Here is a 15,187-nt window from a genome sequence, read left to right as displayed (position 1 = left end):
CCCATCAGTGTTTGGCAAGAGTCAGTTTTGGCACAAGTCTCTTATCCGTTATGCATCCTGTAAGGTTCCAGTGGACTAGGAAGTTGGGCTTTCCCACCAGTCTAGCAAAGTTCCATGATTTCCCAAGAGTCATTCTATGCCCAAGTGCCTTAGTTATTTCCCCAAAGACGTTGTATTTTATTGGCAAGGGTGTGCACTTTCCTCCCTTGTCTGTGTGCTCCTGGAGGACATATTGTTGTAATTACTGTATCCTAGTCACTGGTCTGAGCTTGGTACATAGTGGAAAGTACTCCTGTGATTTCTGTCCAAATGACGAGCAGTGAAAAGTGATAGCGTAAACACTGCTAAAAAATTTTTTTCTGTTTTACAAGAGAAAAGGATACAGGGAACATAAGAGAATCCCATGGGAGATAGCACAATGAACCAACACAGAAAGTATGAGTTTGCTTTTGTTCTTAAAAGAGCATAGTGGAAGGGATGGTTAGAATGATGAAATCTGACAACTTTTAAAGGATTTCATAGTCTATACCAAGCAGTTTGAACTTTGTCCTGGGAAAAGGCCCCTTTGCGGTGTTTCCTCTAGAATGAGTGAGGTACCATAGTATCAGTTGTGGAGACAAGGATAATCTCTGTGACATCAGAGTAGAGGACGAGCTAGTTGGGGAAGGGGTTAGCAAAGAAAGGTGACTGTCAATAGTTGAGATAAAAGATGATGGTGCACTTAACTGGAATTATGCCTGGTAGGAGGATCTGAACAATATTGTCACAGGTTTATATCTGACTCAATAGCACAGGAATGGGGTGAAGGTGCCTCTGAGGTGGCTGTATTGATTGACTAAGCTAATGTAGCTTGACTGTTTATACCTTTCCCAGATTCTATGTTGAAATGTAACCCCTAGTCCAGCAGCTATAAGATAGGGCCTCCACCCTCACCAATGCTTTGATGCTACAATAAAAGGAAAAGGAACTACGTAGGTGCTTTGTTGTTTCCTACCCTGCCATGTGAAGGTTATCCGCAGAACAAGTTTCTTCCAACACTGAATCGGACAGCCTCTTGCTTTTGGATTTCAGAGCTTCCGAATCTGTAGGAAAGTATATTTTATCTTCTTTGTAAATTATCCAGTCTCAAATATTTTATTACGGCAACACAGAGTGGTGAAGATACCAACTGAGAACAAGAGAATTCCTTGCAAAGAATAGGCATGAATGTGAATTGATACATTGGCTTGTCTATGCTAACTATTAGAATATTGTTCTCACCAAGGCTGAAAGACTACTTATGTAATTTGAGTACTTTAGTCATAATTCCATTCATTAGATATGACCCTAGTATAATTTGAAGAAAAGTGTTTCAAAGTCATGGCTGGAGTGGATAAAGAATCTTATCCAAAATGTTATAAATCGGGACAGCAAAGAGTAGCACAGGGATGATCGGTTAGATTGACTTTGTACTGAGGTGGCTGGATTCTCAGTGGTCAGCACTGGAGTTAGATTTGTAAGGGAGTGTTGTTTGTAAGGGAGTTTGTTGCAGCAGTGTATGGGAAGAGAATAGGCTTTGGAATCAGGTTGCTCTGCCATCCCTCCAACAAGATCCATATGACACCAGTCTGTCAGGCTTATCAGAATGAAACAATACGTAGGAAGGACCTGCCTCATAGCAGACCTTAAGAAATTCACAGGACAGTAAGTAGCCATTGCTAAGAACCTGAATGTCACATGTCACCTCCTCCATATTGATGGGTGGTTTGGAGCTGATAAAGAATAAACAATGGCCACTCAGTATTAAGTCTCTGATGCTTAACACTTATCTCAGACTATATGGAGACTTTATTTTTATATAACTTGAAAAAACAATAAAGTCAGAGTAACTACGCCATGAATTCTCTTCAACATGGTTGCCTAAACAAACCCAAGTAAAGATGGCATCAATAGGGATTTAACATGGAACCCTCATGGAATGACCTTTTGCCTAGTTCCTCATGCTCCCACAATCCTCAACAGGACTTGACCCACAGACCCTCGATCATCTGCATCTCTAATCATTACCTCATGTAAAACAGCCTTTTGTTTGTTTTACTAAGAAATAACATTTAGGGGCTGCAGAGATGACTCAGAGGTTAAAGTACCTACCCCACAACTGTAAAATATGAGGCCCTAAAACATACAGACAGGCATGGTGATGTGTTTATGAATGCTAGACAGCCAGTGATAGGAGATCTACAGAAGAACCTGGCTAGCCAGTCAAGACAGATGGTAAGAGTGGGACTGACAAAAACTTACACCCTCTACCTCATGCCTCTAGACACGGATACATTGCACACATACCTGCCCACACTTACATGCCCACACACACGCCACCCAAAGAATCCAAGAGATAGTTTAATTAAAGAGGATTGTGAGAAATTATCAAAATCCCATGACATAAAATGGTTGCACATTTCAAAGACTGACATTTCATTCAAAGTCAGATATTAAAAAGGACACCGAGATGGTATAACAGTATCATTAGTTTCTAGCTTCAAAGTATTTCTACTCAGCTATCAAATGTTATATTCATTGACTGTTTCTGAATAGACTGTACACTAATATTGATTTTAAGTGCAGTCAAATTATACATCTCTCTTCATATCCATATTCTTCTATTACTTGAGAAGAAAAGGGAGAGGATGAGGGGAGAGAATTTCTTTTGCATGTTAAAGATTTTATTTGACTTGAGATGGTGTCAGACATTTTGAATATGTAAAATGCTACTTACAATATTTTTTTGTGAGATTGTGTGACAATTTATATGGAACCATGGGTAAACTAATATCGACTGGCCAATTAGCTTTTCTTTTTCCTAAGATTTAATAGTTTTGTGTACATTGAACACAGGAAAACTATCTCAATTGTCTGATTGTTTCCTCTGTTTCATTTGCTGCATCAGTTTCCCTATTTAACATACATGATATTGAATCAGGAACTACTTACTCTCTTAAATATTAATCTGTGTATTTTATAGAATTGAGTATATTCTTATAATGAAATGATAATTAATTTGTTTGCCAATATAATAATATAAATAAAATATTTAAAATATACAAATGTAACTTACAGTATTAGCCTAGGAAATTAATAATAACATGGAAGAAAACTCAGAATCCTTTTCATTTAATTTCAGTGTAAGTGGAACTAAGTTAGATTATTTGTTGCTTCATTTTATCAATAATAGTCATAATTTGAAATGATGAAGCAATAGTTAATAACGTTGGACTTAGGTTTCAAAACTGGATGCTGGAGGCTGGAGAGATGGCCCAAAGATTAAGAGCATTTGCTTCTACAGGACCAGAATTCAGTTCCTAGCATCTATAACAGATGGCTTACGAAGGCCTCTGACTCCAGCGCCAGAGAATCTAACACACTTGTCCTGGCTTCTTGGAACAACCACAGACACACCCAGCATACAGTCACACAGGCATACACTTAGATTTTGTTTTAATAGATTTTTCAAAGAAAAAGGAAAACTCTATGCTTTAAACTTTTCCATATATATTTACATATTGTAAACATATATGCACAGCTACATCTGCTTCAGATTGTCATGCCCCTCTACATGCTGGCTTATAGATGACTCACTTTAGGTTTGGTTCATGGGTCTAAACTCTCTATCCTGTGCACTGTCATTCTTTAGGAGAATGTATGGCATTTCTCTGCTTGTTTTTCACGTGTTTCTTTTTTATTCCGTGCAGCTGAATTATGTCCAATATGTTCGTAAGAACCCAAAGGAAAATAGCATAACTTACGAAACACTCTTGAGGAACCATTGTACTCTCTATGGCTGTAAAGAGGCCATCGAATGTAAATTCAGTGGCACTTACCCACTAATGAGTAAATTTGAGGGTTTCTTTTCTTTAAGTCCAATGTGACCATACATGGCATTTGGTCACATAATTTATGCCTGCAATGACTTTATGTGCATTCTTCAATTTACAGATTTTATTACTGAATAGGGGTGTAAATTCCAGCAGTTTACTAGTGCATTAATGTCACAATACATTACAAGGTAATTAACCAGAGATGCCACTATAAATAGAAAAAATAGTCACAGCCTTCACCATAAACTACTTAATAAAAACAAGCTCCTGAATCAGCATTCACCATTACAATATTTTTTTTCTTGACATATGTCTCATTAATCAGTACTTCTAAAAAAGAAAAAAGCTTTGTCTAGAAGCACTGTTGTTTTTAAACCTTCATTATTAAAACATTTGTTACAATTTGTAGTCAATTTAATGGATATATATATATGCATAGAAAATATGTGCATGCCTTTGAGACACATTCCCCAATTTTATACAAGTAAAAGTGAAAGAAATACTGGAGCCCTGGATGTTTTGCAACAAATGTGTAAATCGTAGTTCCTAGGAGGATTTATTAAGAGTTGCGGTTGTTGGGGTTATAGAGATAGGTCATCGATTCAGAGCACTGGTTTCTGTTCTACAAAACCCAGGTTCTATTCCCAGCATCCACCTGGCAGCTCCGGTCTGTAGCTCCAGTTCCAACAGACGTGATGACCTCTTATACAGTCCACGATCCTTCTCCTACTCGTTATTTTGCGTCCGAACTCTTCATTTGCAAACTGTCCTCCTTCAGAATCATGTCTGTGACAGACAGCATCACCCAGGCAGGGAGCTTGTGGGAGAATCTCTGAAGATTCCAGAATGTGAATCCAGAGCAGAAGCTTATGTAATCTGAGATTCACAAGGACCAATTAGGACATATTCTTCGGTTGATCCTTTATTTACAGCTTTTGTTGATATTTTGTTGTTGTCATATTCAGTTTGGGGACAACCTTAGCATGGATTATTCACACTGAATCAAGGACTTGGGGTTCAGAGTGGAGTCTTTAAGCACAATGGAGGCTTCCTCGCCTTGTGAAGACTTTAACTTGAGAGTTAGGGGGCCAAAGGCTTTCTAGTCACATAGGCCTTCCATGGAGTCAGCTGATTTATGCTCTTATCTTGAATTCAAAGAATAAAATTTATGGAACACACGTGAATGGGTTATAGGAAAAAGTTTACTACAGTTTGGAGGTGGTATTTTAAGGAAAATAAGGGCAGAGTTCCTGGTGGGAACCCACCAAATGCAAGATACATGACATTACTAGTTGGGGCTTCGATTGGAGGTAGGGCAGAAACTGCCGAGAGGCATGGATGCTGGGGTCAGTCCAGTTGCTCTACAACCAGGCATCTGGGTATGGCAAAGCTTCCCCTTCTGGCCATTTTTGGTCTTTAGGCAGGGTAAAACCAGGACCATTTCTAGACAGACAAGAATTGAGGTACCTATTCCTAAACTCTCTGGCCTTCTGTTCTCAACAACAACAATGGCAATTCTAATTAGACGAATCCACATCAAGTTTCAAAAAAACAAAAAACAAAAATAAAAAACCTGAGTTTCAGAGTCGTCCTTTTGTAATATTAATAATTACAATATTTTGGATATTTTTATCTACAAAAAGTTGATAGCTACTAAGTTGATGCCACCTTCTAGGATGATGGTGAGCACTGATCATACTGCATTTGAAATAAATACATATATTCCATTGGTAGAGTCTCAATGCCAAGCAATGCACACTACTTTTTGCATTTTAAAGATTTAAGTTGCAACTTGTATTCTGAGAAAAAAAGCTAAAAGGTTTAGTTACATTTGAATAGAATGTTTACTTTTAAGCATTTTTTTTCTGTAATAAAATCAGTAAGATAATCATGGTTCGATGGGCACGTAATCAATGAAGTAGAATAATGCCAAGCATTAAGTTCCATGTGTGAATTAAATTACAATGAACAAATCCACACACTGAAAATATTTTTTAAAGTTCAAAATAAGCAGATGGTGCCTCCTGATGCATCTACGTTAAAAATAGGCTTGAGCCAACGATTTAGCATCACAAATTAGAGTCGTTAACATGCAGCATCATCCAGTGAAATGTAAAAAACATTTTCGATTGATTAAAATAAAATTGGACCTTGACATCTGTCCTTCTTTCTCAAGAGTTTCCAGGCCTGTTCTCTAATGGTCTGTGGCGGTGCTTCTGTAGCTTGCCAATTTGTACACACTGTAAAATGAGACATAAATTTCTTAGCTTTCCCCACATTTTTCTCAAGAGAATAAATTGAAACTTGTAATACGGCCACTGCGGTCATGTTGAAGTGCTCTAGACCCGTTACCACTCTTTCATGCACTTCCAAGTCTCAAACAATATTTTTTTGAGAGGGGATAGAATGTAACGTAAGGGGCTAGAGAGATCCCTGAGTGGTTAAGAGCATTTAATCTTGCAGAAGATCTGGGTTTGATCACCAGCTCCTACAGGGGAGCTCACAACTGTCCCCAACCCCCACAACTGTCTATATCTGCAATTCCTGAGAATTTGACACCACCTTCCAACCTCCCTGAGTACCTGACATGCATGTGGTACACAAGCCAATGTAAGCAAAATAATCATACACATAAGTAAATCTACCAAAACTGGCAAACGTACACAGTGAACATGGAAGATACAGGGAGAGAGTGTAGCTTACTGTTAATATTAAATTATGCCTGTTTGAATTAGGATGGTCCTTGGATCAAACATAGGAATACGCTTTGATCAAACAGGAATAGCACACAGTGTCTTGTGTAGTCTTGAAAATGTCCCATGACTTCTTTGTTCAGGTTTGACATCACTTTGACATTTAGAATCTTTAGTGCTGTACTGTCCTACTATATATTTGTAATTCATTGAAATTAGTTGAAACAAAATTCTGCGCATCATGACAAAATAGATTTCTATCCAGTTTTGTCAGAATGAGGATCTTGTAAGTCTGTAATGAGATGCTTTCCAAACAAGTTGTTGTATGAAACTCAATAGTTATCATTTGGAAGAAAACTTAGTTCATCCGTCTGGTCTCTTGTGGTTTATAATTGAGATGCAGAGAAAGAAACTGTTAAAGGGAGCAAAGAGATCTGGTGGTTTTCAGATTAGGGCTTTAGCCGACTTGTGTTCTCCTCAGCATGAGCCTAGCGTGAAGGAAAGCAGTTTGGCCAAATGCTCCATAGGTCTTGGCTCAGCCAATGAGATTGTTGGTACCCAAGGGCCCTTAAATAGAGGCATGTACTGTGACACTCTGGCCATTGTCTCCTGGCTTCAGCAATAATGATCCTTTCTGTGGGCTCGGTTTTCCCTCAGTGGAGCTGTTGCCTAGGCACATGGACTTTCCAAAGGATTAAGTAACCCCCAAGCAGCCACTGCCAGGTTGTTATCTGAACTTTGCCTGTCCCCCAGCTCTGTGTCTCCTCTCTACAGACTGCTCCTGGCCTAGCTTTTCAGAGATTGCTACAGTCCGTGGTGGGCCTTTTATCCATTGGTCTCATTTTACCTTTATCCTCACAGAAATGTGTTAGTAAAGTTGCTCCGTTTCTGAGAGAAACTATTTCCCAAACTCACAAGTCTTTGCGAGGATGTGCACTAGAAAGAGCAGCTAAAATTTACTACACATGCTTGTGGGAAAGGTGCAAGGTATGGAAGCCAGGACCACGGGAATGTTAGAGAACTCATTGTACAGCCGAGGAGTATCTCCTAATCTATGTCAACCAGATTTAAGCTGAATGTCCAAATGAAAACTAATCTACATATTTCTTTCATGTGTATTTCCCAAATGAAGTAATTTAAATACTGTTTAGAATCTCCTGGAAAGACCAACTTCCTGAGTGAGCCTGGTATGAGCACACACATTATGTGTTCCCTGCTCTGGTTTGTGAGAGTTGACATTGAACATTAGTTCATTATTTTCGTGGATCCTATGAAGCAAGTTATGTTACTGGTGTGGGTGTGTGTGTGTGTGTGTGTGTGTGTGTGTGTGTGTGTGTGTGTGACAGAGAGAGAGAGAGAGAGAGAAGAGAGAGAGAGAGAGAGAGAGAGAGAGAGAGTTACAGAGACAGAGACAGAGAGAGGCAGAGAGACAGAGAGACATAGAGACAGAGACAGACAGACAGAGAGGCAGAGACAGAAACAAAGACAGGAATATACAGGGAGAATTTTACCTGCATAAGGATAAAGAAAATAGGGGCTGGGGATTAGTTTAGTGGTAGATTTTAAGGCCCCTGGGTTCGGTCCCATCAAAAAAAGAAAACCAAAAAAAAAGGATAAAGAAAATATTATGACCAATATTAGAACCTAAAGCATATACAAAAATGCACTAGGGCATATTACCATAGATAGAAAATGAACTGTGACTTTATTTTCCACAGTACGTCTTATACCATATATTGCTTAGTGGAACACAGTGGATGAGATGTATTGCATAGTGGATGAGAGAACTGACCGTCCCTGTCTTAATCCTATTTTTAATAAAATCCTTCACCATTTCTAGTCTTAAGAACACAATAGGATTTTCGCATTTGAAACAGAGGTAATATATTTTGTCACTGTACCACCTACAGTGGTATAGTACAGTTAATTAATATACTATTATCATTTATGTGTGGCTGCATATCTTATTCTACATTTTACCATATTCTCTCTCCAAAAACATTAATGTGACATAGTCACCAGAAAATAATTGTATACCTGTACAGTGAAAATTTGTTACCTCACTGCCTGGAGCAGACACTTGGCTGGGACTACCAAAGCCTGCAGGAATGCAGAAGGCCTGCTTTGACTTAGGCGAAAATCTGAATTGTGTGGTCCTGAGAGTCTTCCTTTCCTTTTCATATTGATTTTATTTGAGCATGATGTAGATTCTCAAGATTTAACAGTAGCAGAAATAGATGATCACCCTGTTCTTAGATTTTGCTAGATACATGTAAATGCATTTGAATCACCTGGTTTCTTTGTTGTTGTTGTTGTTTTGTTTTGTTTTGTTTTCTATAATGTTACCTTATTTTTTCTAGGAAATCAGTCCACTGTTATCTTAGTGACTACTTTTCTATTGCTGAGATACAAAACCATGACCAAGACAGCTTACTTGAAAATGGTTTAATTTGGGGCTTACAGTTTCAGCAGGATAGAGTCCAAGAACATCATGGACAAGAACATGGCAGGCAGCAGGCACACATGGCTCCGGGGAGTGACTGGGGGAAGCAGAGGCTGGAGAGAGAAAGGGAGTAAGGTTGGGAGAAAGAGAGGGACCACTGAGAATGGCATGAATCCTTTAAAACCTCAGTGCTCACCCCCAGTGATCTTCTCCAACTGCCTCTAATCCAAAAGAAAAAAACCCACAAACAAACAAAAACAATTCCATCCAACAGGAAATACATATCAAACTTATGATCTTATTGGGGGGAAGGGAGACTCTGATTCAAACTACTATACTTGACTATTTTCAGTCTGTATAACCCCATAGCTGATGTTACTGTCCATGGTACTGTTATGTCTGGGTCTCAGAAATTATTAATTCTTCTCACAGTGTTTTGTTGCCTTGTTCAATGTCACTTAGAGTCAGATTCTCTGCTACCTGAAGGGAAGCATCCTGTTGTGCCAAATGTGTATATGCATACAGTCCTTTTGGTTCTCAGATGAATCTGTAGTTTTATACATCACTTCTTTGTCCAGGATGCAGTTTGAAAGTGTGTGTGTGTGTGTGTGTGTGTGTGTGTGTGTGTGTCTGTGTGTATGTGTGTGTGTGTGTGTCTGTGTGTGTGTGTGTGTGTATGTGTGTGTGTGTGTTCATTCTCAAGTGCTTCCTCTGTAGAGCCAATCTGTATATAATTTAGGGAAAAGGTTCTTAATAGTTCTTACTATTTGCCTGTACTAAAGGTTCAGGGTTATTATTTGTTCATTTTGTTTTTATAAGTTCACAATTAACGTACATACTGTTCTTTTATTTGTGTAAAAAACGGTGACCCTTGGAAAACATAGCTTAAATATTGTATATAAGATACTGAAAGTCAATAATGCCTTTTATTTCATAAAGTTTGTGAAGTGCAAAGGTTTTTACAAAGAGAAATTCATAGTTATCACTAAAACAATATTTTTCCTTCACAACTGTTAACAGACAAATGTTTCTGCACAAGAAATGGTGTCTTTAACTTTTATTTATCCATTAACACCCAGTTAGCATACTTTAAACTAAGAGGCACTTGGCTCTCAGTGAATTCTACCTCTGGGTCCAGTGATAATTTATAATTTTTAACAGTCCATCAAAACATAGTATTCATCTCCGTTAATTTCAGCATCAGAATCTATTGGACAAGGTTAAATACAGCAATCAATGTGAATATCCCATGCATTCAGCATTGATGCCCTAATGTGCTGACCATGTGACTAAAAGCCACAGTAGCTCAGATTTTTTTCCAACAGTCTCTTTTATCAAGAGTGTGTCACTTTCTGCCTTTGGAAGTAAATGACTCTATGACCTGTTCAGCACTATCTAAATGCAGGTTAATTTAATTCAGTAATACTCTCTTGCTGTAGTCTGAAGCCCATATGTTGGGATAATTAAGATATAGGAAAGTACTCAACAGGGCGTTCAATGTCCTTATCTTGCTCCAACACTGCTGACATAATTATGATACAATTTCAATTTTATGTAACAAACGGCATATTTCTTCCTGAAAGATACATACTAAATGTCTGGACTACCTGTTAATTTATTAGTCTTATAGAAAACTACATACCAGTTTGTCTCTGGGTTCTTCTAAAAGACTTGACTCATACTCCGTACCCAGTGAGTACTTGTTTGCTTATCTTTGCTGTACATTGCATGGCTTATCTCTCCTTATGAATGACTTAGAGTTCCATTGTTGGGTAAGTCATTCACCAACTCACACCAAGAACACATCAGAAAGAACCTTCAGCCATGTAAACTGTGGTTATGTCCAGCAGTAAATTACTCCTGGTATCAGAAAGGCTGAAAATAAATTTAGTTCAAATCTGTGTTCGCTGTGGAGATGATTGTGAAGAGAAGTATGGAAGACATCAGAAGAACTTAATGATTTATAGGCATCTAGAATCATAATACAATATTTTTCAAAAATAGTTTAATTAAGTCAAATTATTTTTATAAGACTCTACTACAGCAAATATCACATTGAGGTAACTCATGAACAGACAATAAGATAGCAAACATGACAAAATAGATTTCATCCTCTTGAACATTGTCTTGTGATGAGGAAAGTGAATGATAGATGAATTATTGCCTCAGCCCACAATGATTATAATTAACTATAAAGAGATACATGGTGGTGTAGCCATAAACAGATACCTGGTGGAGGGTCATGAAAAGCTGCCCAGGAGATGGGATACAGAACCAAAACAAACATAATGAAAATCAGGTGGTCATAATCGAAGTTGAGGATTCTATATCGAAAGGGCTCTGAGATGAGAAATTCATGGTCTTCGTTTGTTCATAAGCCTAATCCCTGTCAGGACTTCTGATATTTGGGCATGGATAGAATTGGTCAGAATTTCACCACATTGAAGCAGACACAAGAGAGAAGTATACTTTTTTTTTTTTCGAAATGAAGCCCAATAAGTGGATAAGAGACTTTCTGGAACATGGAGGAGGGACCTCATGCGTAAGCTGACCACGCAGGGCCTTCTAAACAATGAAAAAATTGAGGTTTCCCTTTAAGAGCTGTGAGTATCCCTGAAGGGTTTTTACACAGAGTAGTACATAATCTGATTTCGATTTTTAAAAGATGACTCTAGCTACAGGATGAAAACTGGCCCAGAGGGAAGTAAATCCAATCATACTGGTGTGGCCTTTCCTTAAAATTTCATTTACAGAGTTCTCTCTTTCCAGGGCAGTTCTCTGAAGATTCCCTCCCTATCCTTCTCCTCCATTTTCCACATTAGCTACGGGCCTCTAGGTAATGTGTGATTTCTCTGATCCAGTTATTACAGATGGGCTTAGAAACAGACTCATTTGACCCTCAGGACCAAGTCTGAGCCCTCCGCATCAGTGCCTGAGGAAACTCATGCTTGCATTCCATTAAAAGCCCTAGGGTTCCATTTTCTGTAGAGAGTCAGAGCATCCCCTGCTAACAGACAACCAGCAAAAAGCCCGCATTTGCCAAGCCCTGAAGCCAGTTTCTCTTACTGAGCAAGAGTATTGAATCCTATTAGAGCAACAATGCTTTTAGATTCTTGGTTGGTCGATGTCTAGAACTTGGTCTAGTGTCAGGTTCATCTCTATTGACTCTAGCAGCTAGCAAGGCTTCATTGTGAAAAAAATGATGTAGGGAATTGAGAAAAGGGCCACAAAGAAACAGTGGCTGACGACAGTGTGTCCCTGTGATCGGTGCTAGTCATTCTTCATGCTGTAGGCACAATGAGAAACACAAAGAACGTTCTACTTGGAAGCCGTTAGTGAACTGTCTCTGCATAGGAAATAGTTACGCTGGTGCTAAGGTGCGGGTGGATTGGGAGCATAGGGAGTTAACTGGTTGTTTCCATAAAAGGTTACCAGGAGTGCAAACTGATAGACAGCCGTAGTGAATACAGAAAGCACGATAAATTCATAGACACCGCCATTACAGTTTAATGGAAGTTAATGACTGTTGGATGTATTGGCTATGCCGAGAGACAAATATAATTCCTTGATTTCTAATTTGGATAATTCTGGAGATGTTGACAGTGTTCTGGAAGACAAGGGCAATGCAAGCCAGCGCTAATGATTTCCCATTTCTAATTCTGTACAAACACGCTCAATGTGAAATATGATTGGGAGAACATTTCCTTTCGGGCTTCGGAAGAAGGAAAAAATAATTTCAAGAGTGTCTGGGACCCTTAGCCTTTTCTAAGTAATTGAATTGGCCCTGGGTTATCAGGTGGTTAGTTATCCCATGATGTAATTTATTTAGAAAAGTATGACTACTGGATTTATGTGATACTGGGTCTGATAAAGATCTCTCCTGGAACAGAAAGGCTCGCCTGCCAGACTTTATTTAGCTTTTAATGAATGAATAAACGAAGCCTAAGCCCCAACATGAGCGCTACCTCCAGTCACCAAATGGCCCATGCAGTCCAGTCTCCTTGTTCCAGCGTTTTGAACAATTGTACTTTCTTATTTCAAATCTGTGTGTCCATTTGAGAAAGAACCTCAGGGCACACTTGTTTGTTCGTAGATAAAGCAATTCTTAAAGACACAACACAGAACTTAGAGGCTGCCCTGCAAGCGTATAAAATTCCACATACCAGATGGAGAATGTCTTAGCCTTTTACCTCTAGTATCCTTAAAAAACAAACAAACAAAAAACTAGAAAGAAATAAAAGAAAACGGAAACAAGGAAGTAGACGCCCACAAGTTCCTTCAGGCTGTATTCTGCTGCTATATGAAAATGTGCAGCAAGTATCCTGAGGAAAACAAGTTTCTAAAAGCAAACCCACAGTTTTGAAATTCACCCAACCCCATCAAAATCTCTAGTAGCATTTTTTTTATAAAGTCTGCCATTAAAATATTTTCTGATGAGTTTAAAAACACATATGAACTGCTGCTCTGAAGGACTGATTAATTGAGTGTCTCATTTTGCACTTTACGGAAATGTGTACTTTGAAAACATTGGCGAAATTTGGTATTTCCCACCTGGCTTCAGCACAGCTGGGGACTGCATTCTTTCTGAGGGCCTTCTTGGCTGCAGCCCTACTCTAAGGCAAATGGCACATACAAAGCTCCTTCACAGCCCTGTCCCCACCCCCCAAAAGCATGCTTTTAGTAAATTTATTTAAGCTCAGCCATGGTCCTCCTCCTCCCTCACCCTCCCTCCTCCTCCTTCCTCCCCCTCCTCCTTCCTCCTCCCTTTTCCCTCCCCCCTCCTCCCCCCTTCCCCCTCCTCCTCCCCCGATCCTCTCGATCCTCTTCCTCTCCTACCCTTCTCCTTTCCAATCCTATTGCTTTCAAAGTCGTTGCTGTTGGTCATGCTCTAAACTGAAATATTTATAGGGAAAAGATTTGTTTTAAATGAGCAGATGGACCAGTCTTAAGACAAGCTGCTCTATTAATAAACATGTGTGGTGCTTTATCAGCAAAGGAGCCTATTTTGACATTTCGTGGGGATGATTTGTATCGGCTATCACCATCACACCTGGTGCAGGGACAATAAATGGGCACTTAATAGTCAAGCAGTGTGCGGACACCTTCCATTATAACTTCATTATGTCAGATATAATCATCTATTACCGAATGTCAGACATTTAATTTATGATCAGTTGCCCTCTAGAATTAGCGGCCATACAAATGAAGAGTCCATTCATATCGGTCTTACTGGATTTTTTTGCCCCTAAACAGTCCCTTAAAGCACATAAAATTGAGTTGAGATCCTTTTTAGAATTCTAGAATATAAAACATTTTCTATGTGTTGAATCTAAAAAGAGGGTAACATATGGGTCACATCTAATAAAGAACTCCATGTTTAGATATGCTAATTAACACAGCACACTTGAAAGTAGTACATATAATTCATTTGTTTGCTTTGGTAATGCCCAAGTTTGGTTATGGTTTAGTAACAATGCTTCTGGGAAAAACAAAACAAAAATTCTTCTTAGAGAATCTAACTATCTAGCAGTGGGCATGTAACTAGTAGTAATACTGTGTAGTCGAATTAAAAATAGGATAAGGAGAAAGGCCTGGATAGAAGGCTCATCAGTTTAGAGTGGAGGACCTTGGTTCAGTTCTCTTCCCTTGATGACAACTCATAGCCATCCTTAACTACACGTCCAGGAGATGAGACTCTCTCTGGCTTTCCCAGGCATTAGGCATGCACAAGATGTGCATATGTACACGCAGGCAAAACATTCATGCCCTTACCATAAATCTTTTCAAAAATCATATAAGGGTAATTTCATATTGTATATCTAGTACCATGGCTAAAACCACAGCCTTCTCAGCTGGACAGCATAAACAAGTATTCAGCAAACAGTGACAACATCAATAGGCACGGTATCAAAGATTCGGTGCAAAAAGAAGGCTGGGTTTGTGAAAGAGAAGCCGAGGGAAATAAAAAGAGGGCGATGAACTAGTACTTTGTGGATTTTAAGAATTGATGGTCCCCGCTGACATCTGTGGAACCTTTTAGCCCCTTTCTTTAGGCTGAGGAGAATTCAGTCAGAAAGGCATCATGTCTTATTCAAGATTCCTGCTAGAGAGATATTCGGTTCCTGTCAAGGCTTCCAATTGAAGTTTCTCTCTGTGGAGATCTTTTCAGGCCATTTCTGAACTACTATCCAATAAGG

General features: G+C 38.9%; 1 protein-coding gene across 20 annotated transcripts in view; it reads left to right on the top strand.

The window, feature by feature from the left end:
• The window catches only part of Adgrl3 (adhesion G protein-coupled receptor L3), a 492,285-nt gene that overhangs the window by 241,110 nt on the left and 235,988 nt on the right, over positions 1-15,187 (top strand). The window lies entirely within an intron of this gene.

Source organism: Rattus rattus, chromosome 11 (assembly GCF_011064425.1).
Source record: "Rattus rattus isolate New Zealand chromosome 11, Rrattus_CSIRO_v1, whole genome shotgun sequence".
Classification (NCBI taxonomy): Eukaryota; Metazoa; Chordata; class Mammalia; order Rodentia; family Muridae; genus Rattus; species Rattus rattus.
Note: the sequence above shows the minus strand (reverse complement) of the source record. Positions and strands in the feature narration are given on the sequence as shown.